This window comes from Toxorhynchites rutilus, chromosome 2 (genome assembly GCF_029784135.1).
Source record: "Toxorhynchites rutilus septentrionalis strain SRP chromosome 2, ASM2978413v1, whole genome shotgun sequence".
Taxonomy (NCBI): domain Eukaryota; kingdom Metazoa; phylum Arthropoda; class Insecta; order Diptera; family Culicidae; genus Toxorhynchites; species Toxorhynchites rutilus.
Window position 1 is genome coordinate 280,452,828 of NC_073745.1, and position 12,531 is coordinate 280,465,358.

At 34.0% G+C, this 12,531-nt stretch overlaps 1 protein-coding gene across 1 annotated transcript in view; it reads right to left on the bottom strand.

Moving 5' to 3' along the window:
- The window catches only part of LOC129771853 (ecdysone-induced protein 74EF-like), a 208,912-nt gene that overhangs the window by 65,376 nt on the left and 131,005 nt on the right, over window positions 1–12,531 (bottom strand). The gene's annotated exons all lie outside the window — the stretch shown is intronic.

The following is a 12,531-nucleotide window of genomic DNA, read 5'->3' on the forward strand; positions in this document are numbered from 1 at the left end:
ATTAAAATTTCAGAAGACTCCCTGATAAAATGTGATACACACTCAAAAAAGAGCAACAGAGGGGCGAAATGTTTGGGTGATTTTTGAAATGCTGTAACTTCGTGAAAAATCAACGCATATTGATGGGATATACCTCATTGTGAAGCTTCAACTTCCAAATTTTGGAATATTCCAGGAATACATTTTTATCTGGGTGTGCGCAGATTTTTTTTTTTTTTTTTTTTATCTTCGCTTATTTTTCGTCGGCCTATTTCCGCCACTTTAGTGCCAATCACCGACAACAGGGAGGCGACTCCACCTGTTCCTACCTATCAGACTCAACAACTCATGAGCCGGGCCAACTTCTTTTACTTCCCCTCCGAAGGAAGACGTAACCAGAGATTTTTCGCCTCAGAAAATCCCAACGACGCCAGCTGGGATTGAACCCAGGCCGATCGGATTGTGAGGCTGTTACGCTAACCACACAACCACTGGCGCCGTCAGGGTGTGCGCAGATGTAGTGGATAAAAACATCAAAAACAAAAAAAACTGATTTCTTTTTTTTTCCACACTTTCTGTAGACCAACACCATTTCTTGCTAACCAACTCAACAGTAAATCTAATTAAATTTATAAAACAGGACCTGTAGGACCTTTCCATATAGAAATATTTCTGTTTGAAAAATTACCATTTTGTCTTTGATGATGAATAATCAAAAAGAAGTTTTTAAAACTCCAATAAATTTTACACAAGTTGCTTTGTTGCTTTGACGAAAAAAAATGTATTTGAAATTTTTTGTATCGATCTTCAAAATCTGCCAAAAAACATGTTTTTCAAAGTTTTTCAGAAAATATTTTGTGATTTTACAAATATTGCAGTAAGTTCTTATGTTTGCAGGTGGATTTTGAGCCCCTACATTTTTGTGAACGTTTCATATTGATGCGTTCAGTAGCTTTTTTTTACGCCAATCGATCAAAGTTTGGAGTAAATTAGAGTAATACTTCATCGAAAACTGTATCAAAACAACGAAATGCTATGCGTATCCTATCCGAAGCAAGGAAGGGCTATAAGGTAAATCATCCGCCATTTGTTACTGTGTTCACTATGTCAAAGGATTGATGTTTTCATCCAAGAGCAAAGTTCACGAAAACGAAAATATACGCACAAAAATAAACTAAATAAAATTATAGCTTTTTTGGTTGATATGGATATGGAAGGATTGCACGTAGAATAAATTAACAGAGAACGATTCTACTCGCTCCTCTTCGACTAAATGGAAACTTTGTACATTGCGGTGGCTAATTATAAAGTCGACGCAACTATAAAGCTCTAGAAGTTTAATAAGAGTCTATATTTTTAGAAGTTCGCAACCAAAACACGTATTCGAGGAATACTAACTCGAAAAATTCTTCCGTTCGGGACAAGGTTTGCATAATTGTGTGTAGAATATTTTTATTGTATTAAAATTACATCCCGAACAAGATGTTTTCAGATAACGATTTTTAAGAAAAAGAAAATCGCCGTTATAAAAGGAAAGTATAACAAAGCTTAGAACGAGCGATAACAAAAGGGACGCTAGAATTGCATGTGTGTGTGCGTATAAAATGGGGCAGTATTTGAGTATCTGATTCTGTGCTGTGTTCATTTCGTGCTCACTTGTATCTCAGTTTAGTGTACTTCGTACCAACAGAAAATACGTGTTTGTTATGAGCGCGCACTGATAAAAATTAAACACGAGCGCAGCGCAGCGTATGTTTTCTGAAGACTGCACAGAGCTTTGCGTTCTTGATTTTAAGCCCTTTTTTTAAGCAATTTGATTCATTTGAGGTTTTTCGGTCGCCATTTTTTTATCCCATCTGTTTATTTTTATTACTAGGCTCATATAGCAATTCAGCTGTAACAGAGCCGAATTTATCGTGTACATTTTTCTTATGTTGTATATTACATAGTAGCCATATAGGCGTCAAAGTATTCCTATCTCATCGATACACATTTTTAACTATTTATCTATTACACAGGCGTAAAAGTATTCATTCCTATTCTATCGATACACAACACATGTCGCATTTTTCGGCGTAAGAATATTTCTATTGTTCGAATGTTCACAGTTGGACACAGCGGGACTGTTGATATGAGGCTTCCGTTGTTGTGTTTATAAAAAGCACTAATTACCGATGCAGCCGATCGATCAAGGATCAAGGAGTGTTGTTACGGCATAAAAAATTGGAAAATTGGAAGAAAAATGATTTTATATATGACCAGAGTGCGTTTCTGAAATTGAGCTTCTAATGAAAATCGACTATTCAGTAATGAATCGAAAAAATCATGCACTGAAATTGTGTTTCGAAGTGATTTAAAATTTATCGATCCCCTCATCTATCTCTATACATATAAAAGTTTTCTGTTCGTTTGTGTGCGCGTTACAAACTCAAAAAGTACGGAACCGACTGAACTCAAACTATGATACAATGTACAAAACAACCAAACACATCTAGGATTGTTGTTACAACATAAAAAAAATGTAAAATTCAACTAAACCATGTAACCACAATGTGCCACAGAAAAGCGTGGCAGGGTACAGCTAGTATTGAATATATTCTTAGGATGTTACAGGATTTAAACATGCTTATTCTTTATTGTCCAGCATTTTTAGACATTCATAGACTATTTGAGATTACTTGAAATACTTCTGGGTGCGTTGACAGTAATCGGTCCTAGATAATTTTAAAATAGACTAAAAATTGTTTTAAAAATGTTTCAATGAAGAATTTAAGATGCCATATTTATCGAAAAGATCTCGGAATCATCACCGTGTTTTTTTAACGAAATGATCTTCTGAATTTTTAGTTTAATTCAAAAATTGTTTACCTGTATTTTTTTTTGCATTATTATAAACTATAATCACATTTGACAAAATTATAAAGCGCTGCCAACTCTAGCAAACCGGTTGACTAAAGCCCGTGCGGAATTCGGTTCCGAAAACCACTCCACGCTCTCGTCGCTGGGCTACATACGGTGTGGTGTGCAGTTGTGGTTTCGCCTTTTAAAGCCGCAAGTTTGATCTTGAAACACGGTGGGCTCCGTCCACACCACTCTTGCTACCCGTCGTGTCATTCCCGGATTCGGTACCGTTTCCTAGGATGTATACAACATGCCTACGTCACGAATGGCACGCCATGAATGGCCAGCGAATGAAGTGCTCGGCAGTGTAGTGTTTGCTCGTTACTCAGCTAAATAGTTATATGGTATTTTAGGTGGCTAGTGGCGCAACGACCGTTCCCCTGTGAGGGAGCCCCAACCAAACACGCTATTGACATTGACATTCTAGCTGTCTAGCCTCCTATCTGTTTGTGTCTTGTTCTTTGTGTTGTCAGACCGCGCAGCACTGCCACAGAGTGACCAGCTGAGAGGGTTGTACAGAAGAGTTCCGAAACTGGTATTTCGGCTGTGAGTTTGGCTGCTGCCGCAGTGAAAGGTAGTGTGAATAAAGTGACAGACTCAGTTTGAATATCAGACGACTCAGTCTTTTTGCGTAGGAGATTGATGACACAGAAAGGAATTTAGGAAGCGAATCTTATTGCAGAAGAATTTTCTCGTTATGAGAGAACACTCAAAATTTCAAAATCATAGCACTGTTGCATTGGAATACATTACAATTAACACAGCTTCTCCACTGAAATTATGATTGATGAAGACGCGAATATGTTAATCAACTTCCTTGATGTACTTCCTTGATTGATTGAAACGTCGGTCTCAGAGTTGCTGTTGGCGAACTTTATTGTCATTTCCATCATCTGAGAATGATCATGGTCCGCAATAGGAAGTTCCAACCGAAACGCATCTCAAATCCATTCATAAAAATTATTTTTGTTTCATTGGAATCAGGAATCTTATGAGTTTCGAGTAGGGTGACATACCGGGTGACATCAGCATTAAAAAGCATTAAAAAGAAGAGTGAAAATTTCAAAGTTAACTCTCAGCCTTTCGAGTCAACATCGAGAGCAACAAAAATATGAAGTAAAATTAAAAACTGCAATGAGGAAATTTGGAAAATGATGCGGAAGTCTCCCTTGATTCATTTATAGAAAATAACGCAGGTACTATTAATATACCCCTTCTTTTTCTTCCCGCATTGCTTTTTTAAACTAAGAGACCATTCATACATTAACACGGGGTTTCGAACATTTTTTCAAAATTGTTGCAGGTAAATTGCAGATAAAAAAAAATGTCTTAAAAATATGAAGATAACTGGCAAGCAAACAGAATGTAATTTTTTACAATATTTTTTTCTTCTGCAGGCTATGTTCATGCTTTTTTGACAAATGAGCTTCACTTTTACGTGGGGTTGAACTGATTTTAAGTTTTATTAAAACAAATTGAAAGGGGTTGTATCTAGGACACGACCGCATATTTTCGACGTAGAACTACGCAATTATATTATGCAATCCACTTGTTTACCACTTCGAATATTATTTTAGAAAGCATAGACATTTTTGTAATAGATCATGTTCTTCGTTACAAATAAATTTGATGAACGTCTTTTTACGTTTGATATGATAGGACTACCAAAATATGTGAACGGAAGAATTGTCAAACGATCATTGTATTGTGAATTATTGCGCATATCATGTTTACGTAGTTTCCGAACCGCAAAAGTTCATTCACCTCTAGTATCTGTAATGACGATTTTCCCAGGCTTCTCAGTTCAAAAGTACGTTTTAGGGAAACATTCCGGTCTACACCACGACAAGCAAGTACAAAAGTACTCAACACCAAAAAATGCCACAGACTTGCATGTAATTGCAAAGCGGATTCCCCCAGGCACAGTAATTTTGAAGTCCTTGTTAGGAAAACACAGCTCGGTGGGAACAAAAATTAGCCCGACTTGCATGTTTTGACAAAGGGGGTTCCCCCAGGCACATTGATTTTGAAGTCCTTGTTAGGGAAACACAGCTCGGTGGGAACAAAAATACCCCCGACTTCCATGTATATTTGCAAAGCGGATTTCCACAGGTACATCGCTTTAGAAGTCTGTGTTGGGGAAATCGTAAATCGGGCCAATAAAAACTTGGCAGTTAGTGCATTTAGATAACGCTTGACATTTTACAGTTATTCAATTGTTCATCTCATGAAAAATAACATTTTATTAATTGTGATAGACGCGTAGAAATATTTCCTATCAATTGATGCAAACATCTTTCAGATCTGTTAAGAAATGTTCGAGTTATAAGCATTCGGAATACGGGTAAGATTAGCACACAAATCGGCAGGATAAATGTATTGGAAAGACAGAAGTTCTTACAGTTTTCATGAATTTAAATGTTTAGAGATTAACGAATTGTAATGTACAGCATATCAAACAAATCTTAGAGAATTTCCGATTCGATTGGTTGCATACATGATGAATGAGAATTCGTTCACAGTGAAAATAGTTATTAACGTTAACTTTATTTCTTAAAAATGTGACCCGTTTTATGATTTGGCACCCTTCCTGAAAGACGTAGTTCTACGTCCAAAATTGGGGCTGCTAACTAAAATTGTAATCTTTATTGAAGATGTTTTACTTTCTCATTCGAGATTGTTTAACGTTCGGAAAAATATATTTTCCGGATAAATGGCATTCGAGTGACCGTGTTTCTTGTAAATGTAAAATCTCACTGTGTTACATTATTCTTTTATCTTCAATTGATTACGTTCAAACTTTTGGAATTGTAGATGAATTTGCAATTGTCCCTTTATAACTCAACAGTTTATAGTTATTGTAAAGTCTCTCATTCGAACCCAGAGAATGTATATCTCTTACAAACAAAACCATTTCAAAGTTCAGTATATTGCAATAGAATGTATTGTTCTATTGGCTGGATATTCGATTTAAGGTATCCTTTATTTTTTAAAAATATTTTTCAATTAATCACTTCAGTTAAAAGAAGTAATAGTTCCAGTTGCGTCGGCTAATCTGAATAACATCTCATTCAGAAAAAAATGTTTAAATGTGTAAATCAAATAATGATTCTCCTGATGTTTTTTTCTGTCTTTCAGGATGGATGTTTTATTGATTTCAATATCACATTCTATGAATTTTATTAGTGACTATCTGACCCGGCGAATTTCGTCCCGCCCAAAATTGATTTCTTTTTATGAACACTTTCAAACATTCACGTTTTCTTACCAAGTGTATGTTTGTGGGTCCAATCACAGAACTCTTCATTGATTAACCTCGAATTAACCTTCGACCCTTTAAAATTTCCTTTTACTATAAATTTTCTAGTACTTCTACCAAAACTCGTCATTATAATATAAAAAAAAATTCAGAGACAGTTCTTGTTCTCAGATTTTTCAATCACTTGCAAATAACATGTTTCTCCGTTACATGGAATACATGTGTGATACAGATAATATAATAAAATAAAGACAGCTCAAATCGGACGATTCTTTCCTCGAGTTAGGCCCTAGAGAGGAGGAAGAGTGTCGAACCACCATGGAAACGTCTCTTGTCCCCTAAAACCTCCACAATTTGGGTCCATGTAGAAATGTAGATATTATGTAGAAATTTGTGTTTCTTGGTATCTCGATTCTGTTGCTTCCATTTAGAAGGTAAGAAAATTTAACAAAGAATACAGTTGTGAAACATCTAAATTAGTGAATTGAAGTAACATTTTGGGGGGAAAACATGAAAGTTATTGGGTTTTAACCCTTAAATGCATGATTTTTTGTTTTTAAATTCCATAAATTGAAACAGGTAGATAATTAAATTACGGTTTAGAAATTATGTAAGGAAGAATACATATACATATACATATACATATACATATACATATACATATACATATACATTATCATGCATTCAAGGGTTAAGGTTTTATTATTAATTTTCCCACAGAAATGGATGATGAACTTGATTGTTTCTATCTACCAAATTAAAGCTCTCTGGCCGCTCTACAATTTGTTTCTTGGCATTCAACTTCTTTTTTTTAACGTCCCTGTAATATAATTTTCAACAATCCCTGGTGAACATTCAATAAAAAACTTCAAAAATCACGATGTTTACTTCACTGTACTTATAATAGTTTTAACTGTCTATAATCGAGTCTAAAACTTTATATAATCGAGTCTGTATGAGAAAATTGCTCAGATTTTACTCGAATATGGTATATTTATACCTTTTCTGAAAATTTTAGATCTGTATTTTCTATTCCACCTTTAGAGTGTATCATTCAGAACTAGGTTGGTCTGAAAAACCGGCTTCCTTATCTATGCGCTCATCTTGAATCGCTCGACCGATTTACATTACATGGGTAAATAAATGGAAAAATATTCTACTGCATCTTAAATGCCTATCTTTAGACAAAAGTTTTCAAAAATATTTGTTTTTGCTGTTTCGAAATGTCGAGCTCAGGGACCTTTCATTTGCACTCAAATACAATTACGATGAATCAAAAAAAAATGTAAATAAATCGATTTTTCAGGCCACCCTAGGTCTGTATGAGGCACCTAAAGAGTGAAATAAAAAAATATTTACCTAAAACTTTTCGGAAAACAGTATACGATATTTGAGCAAAATCGAAACAATTTTTTGGAGTAAATCTTTTTTGCCTCTAGAATTGCTATGGGTTTGGAACGTCGAGACCAAACAGACTCTATCTTTTTATGTAACATATAATGATTTCAGGGAAGCACGCATTACTGTGGTTGAATTTTTTTCCTACATATCGAATCATATGTTTTATTTGATAAAAATCTTACGAATCAAAACACATACATCCCATTGCCAGCTTTCCAAAAATAATTTTAAGTTGGAGAATAAGTTCATAGCATTTTTATATTTCTTCTGTTCTACAACGATTTGTTTGAAGTTTGGTAATCGGTAATCATTCATTCGATAGTACTTTTTCTGCTCTGCAAAAATACTTTAATTGTATTTTTGAGTTATTTAATTTTTATTAGTTTTGATGCTTAGAAATGGAATATCCAGGAGGTAAAGATTTACATTTTCGACATCTGTTCTTCTTTGCCTTTCATCGAGGTCAAAAAGCTGCCTTGCCGTGTATAGAGAAGATCTACAGCACAGAAAATGATCTGCAAAGTTCAAAAATGGCGACTTTGACGTCGATGACACGGACCTTTTGAATTCGATGAAGAACGTCTCAAATCACTTTTGAAGTAGAAAGATCGCCAAATCGGTCGTGAAAAAAAACTGCGACAAATATATAATTGATTAACTTATTGATAGAATTATTGTTTTTTTTTGTTTAGCCCTCAGAGTACGGAGTCTATTTTAAAACATAAAGGACGGAGTGGGGTCACTAAAGTCCCCCAAACGAAAAACTTACCGTATAATTATAAATAAATTAATAATAGAATTTCACTAATAAGTTTTTATACAGTATTTGAAATAAACTACCTAATTGGAAGAAGAGAGAAAGAAATTATTTACGAAGTTATTAACACTAAAACTACTAACCGATCAAAATAAATTTGTTCGCACGATTTTGTATTGAAATTTTTGTTTTATATTTTTTATTGATGTTATGACTTTTTCCAAATTCATGTATTGATCAATATTTTAAATTATTTTGGTCTCCCACCCATTTTTCTGATATACGTATGTGGTATACCTATTTATAACTACCGGTCAAATTGACCGGTCATGATTTTAAATGTTTCTCATACCAAAATTGCTTAGAAACAACGTCAATCTGCCACTACGGTGCCAGTCAATCAAAATTTCCGACTTCTAAAGCACAAAATTTGGGAAATTTTCAGAATTTTCAAATATATTGTAATGAAATTGTATTTTCTCATTGACTGTTGTTCTATACGGTTGAAATTAGTGCAGTTGAAATACTCACAATATTGTGGACAATTGGATTGATTTAAAAAAATACAGTTATAGTGGTTTGCAGCGTGAGTAAATTGTGAATATTTGTATAATATTGAGGGGAAAAAGTACCAATATTCAAAATATATATTTTTATTTATTTATAAAACTTAACCCAAAAATGCCGAAAGGCCTAATATCTAGTGTTTGGGACGTAACAGAATCAAGAGAAGATATTTTCGATATCGATCAAGGTGTTTATGAAATTAAATTCTGAAATTTGACCAGTATCTGAAATATAGATGATCAATTGTTTGTTTACTCAAAGAGCAATAGTAAAGAGAATCAATTTACGTAAATCAAAAAGAATGTTGATACTGTCATCATATTCGGATGAGAATGACCACCAATTCCTGCTAATGGAACTATCTGCACAAAAAGCTGAATGCACTCCATGAAGGATACAACTATATAGATTTTTCAAAGCAATAATTGAAGGAGTGGAGTGTGTGAATATGTGAGAATACGTAAGTATATGTGTGAGTTTCATCACCCCTTACCATAGTCATACCCAAAAACGCATGAAAACGAAAGTTACGAATCGTTCATTTCGAGGTTACGCATAGCATTTTGTAATTTTATTGTAATTTTGCGATGAAGTGTTGCTCTTATTTACTCTAAACTTTGATCGATCGGCCAGAAAAAATGGCTGAACGTATCAATATGAAATGTTGACAGAATTTTAGGGGATACACTATGCCAAAAATTTATCTGCTAACATTCAAATTTACTGCAATATTTGCAAAATTACAGAAAATATAGTTTTGACACTTTTTTAAAACCGATGCGAAAAATTCAAATTATTTTTTCGTAAAAGCAACAAATTAACTTTATACAAAATTTATTTTATATTATTTTCAAAATTACCTCTCCGTTCGCGGTTCGATAATTATTTATTGAATTATTTATCGTCAAAGATGAAGGAGTAACTATTTATTCAAACAACAATATATTTGTATGGAAAAGTGCTACATGAACGTTCTAGCAATCAAATGAAAGCTGTTTAATAAGGTTAATTGGATTTGATATTGAGTTGGTTAGCAAAAAATTGTGTTAGTCTACTAAAAGTATTTTTGTTCACTACATCTACATACACCCAGATAAAAATATGTTCATAACATATTCCAAAACATGACGATGTTACAGCATTTCAAAAATCACTTTGCACTTTGCACTCAGTTTCTCTAACTTTTTTTCGAGTGTTTATCTAAATAAAATTACAAATTAAAATATTGTATTTTATGCAAATAGATGTATTCATAATGTACTTGCAATATTAGAATGAAATATATTTTATTCTCTGTAATTTTTTTTAAAAATTATTATATTTTGACACATAAACATCACACTGGTAAAAATGACCGGTTTGGTAGAAATTGGTATATAACAACTGTCGGTAGTTCGAGTGTTAAAGAAAAACTAAGCTTGGGGGACCTAAGACATATCTTCCTAATGTAAGAAGTCTCCAAAAAACTAATCACCCTAGCCAGGCTCGTCAGACATCAGATAGTCACGTCAAACAGGTTTTGCTGTTTTTTGTTTGATCCATTCAGTTGTGAATTACAGGGTGTTAACGATTGAAGTTAACGAAGAGAAAATTCGGTACATTTTACACTTTTTTCTTTTACAAAGGCGAAAGTACAAGCCAGACCGCTGAAATCGTGAATGGCGTTTATGGTGATGTAACAGTAGGATACCTGAATGAATGTGCTCCCGTGGCCGAGTGGTTAGTGTCATAACTAACATGCCGGGTGTTCGGGTTCGATTCCCGTTCTGGTTGGGGGAATTTTTCGTCAAAGAAATTTCCTCCGACTTGCACTGTGATCACGCGTATTCTAGAGCTTGCCACTCAGAATGCATTGCAAGGCATGTCATTTGGCATAGAAATCTCAACTAAGTACTAATAAAAATGACGCAAGTAATACTACGTTGAGACGGCGAAGTTCCTCTAGGAACGTTAGTGCCATTAAAGAAGAATAAGAAGAAGAACAGTAGGATACGTGCAGTTTAATTATCTATTTTGATTATTTTTTTTTTGTTTTCAAATTATTTTCAATTTTTTTTCAGTGCAATACATTGAATTCAGATCCCCACTGTCAACAAATGTACCGTTTGAAACTAGCGATTGATCAGAAAGGTCCAGAATCGGACAAAAGAAGAGGTGTTGTATTCCATCAGGACAACACAAGGCCGGGTCTCCGCACTCCGGGAGTTTGATTGGAACGTATTAGTGCATTCAACATATACACTAGGGTGCCAAAGAATGTATGGGAAAAAATAGACTCTAAAATTTCAAACGTTACCCTACACAAAATGTTTACCATCCCGACAAAACACCCTATGCCAAATTTCAGCTCAATCGAACTTAAGGGAGAGTGGCGCAAAGCGGTCAAAGTTTGAGTTTTTTTTTAAATCGAAAAATCACCCAATTTTTTGGAAAATCGAAAAAAAATTTTTGATGCCAAATGTCTTAAGATGGCATGAATCATTCATCTTTCCACATAATTCATTTTTTCTTGATCGTGACAGAGAAAAGTTATAGACTGAAACGTGAGCATGGGTCAATATAGGAAAATTTACAGAATTTTGAAAATCAAAAAAAGTTGTTCGAATAGAGTTATTGAAGTTATTTTACCTATCTTCCAGCCACAATTTAATTAATCGAAAAAGAGTATGAGAAAAGTTATGAGCCAAGTTGTATGGAAGAAATTAATTATGTTAAAAAAAAATGAAAAAAGTAATTTGAAAGGACCCAAAACACATTCTCGAGATTGTACTTATTCGATATAGAATTCAGTACTGAGATATTATTGTATGAACAAAAAATTACGAATTCGTATTTGATAATAAATGGTTCAATAAATAATCATCGAAAAACAGTTTAGAAAACTCTAATAAATTCTATACACCCAGGATTTTTGACGTACGTCGTACGACGTACGTACGGATTACGTCTTTCGGGAACATATTGGGGTATAAATTGAAAATTTAAAATCGAGCACATCGTGAAAATTGTCCAATTTCAAACGCTTATTGCTCAGTCATTTCATGATGGATTGATGAAATTTTGGGTCAATCGATTTCGGTACTCCATAACAATTTTTTATATTGAAGAAAATAATATATGTCATGAAACTTACTATTGAACAATTGGAAAATCTCAACACCTATCCTTACGGTGGGTATCACTTGTGATTGTTCGAAATTGACTACACATGCGGCGGGTCCCTAACAGAGACATCAAAACCAAGTTTCCTGGGGGAAATCGTCATTGCAAATACATGAAAGTAGGAGAAACTTTTATTCCTACCGAAATATGTTCCCTAACTGAGACATCAAATCCAAGTTGCCTGGGGGAAATCGGCATTGCAAATATATGCAAGTCGGGGGCATTTTGATATTGCAAGTAATGTGAGTGATACAAATTATTCTAGCAAATAAAATTTTTATTTGGTACTTTAATGTTGGTTGCTTCGTGAAATTTCATATCAATGACCTATCGTGTATTGTGAAAAATTTAGCGTAAGTGTAAGTGTAAGTTTAAAATTGCATAGGGTAGCAGTTGTGTTAAAAATGACTTGATATGTGAAACGATTTATTTCAATTTTCATAAATAAAAACCAAGGTGTGTTCTCGCTCGAGAACGAGTCGTTTGGTTTAAGCTGTCTGTTTTG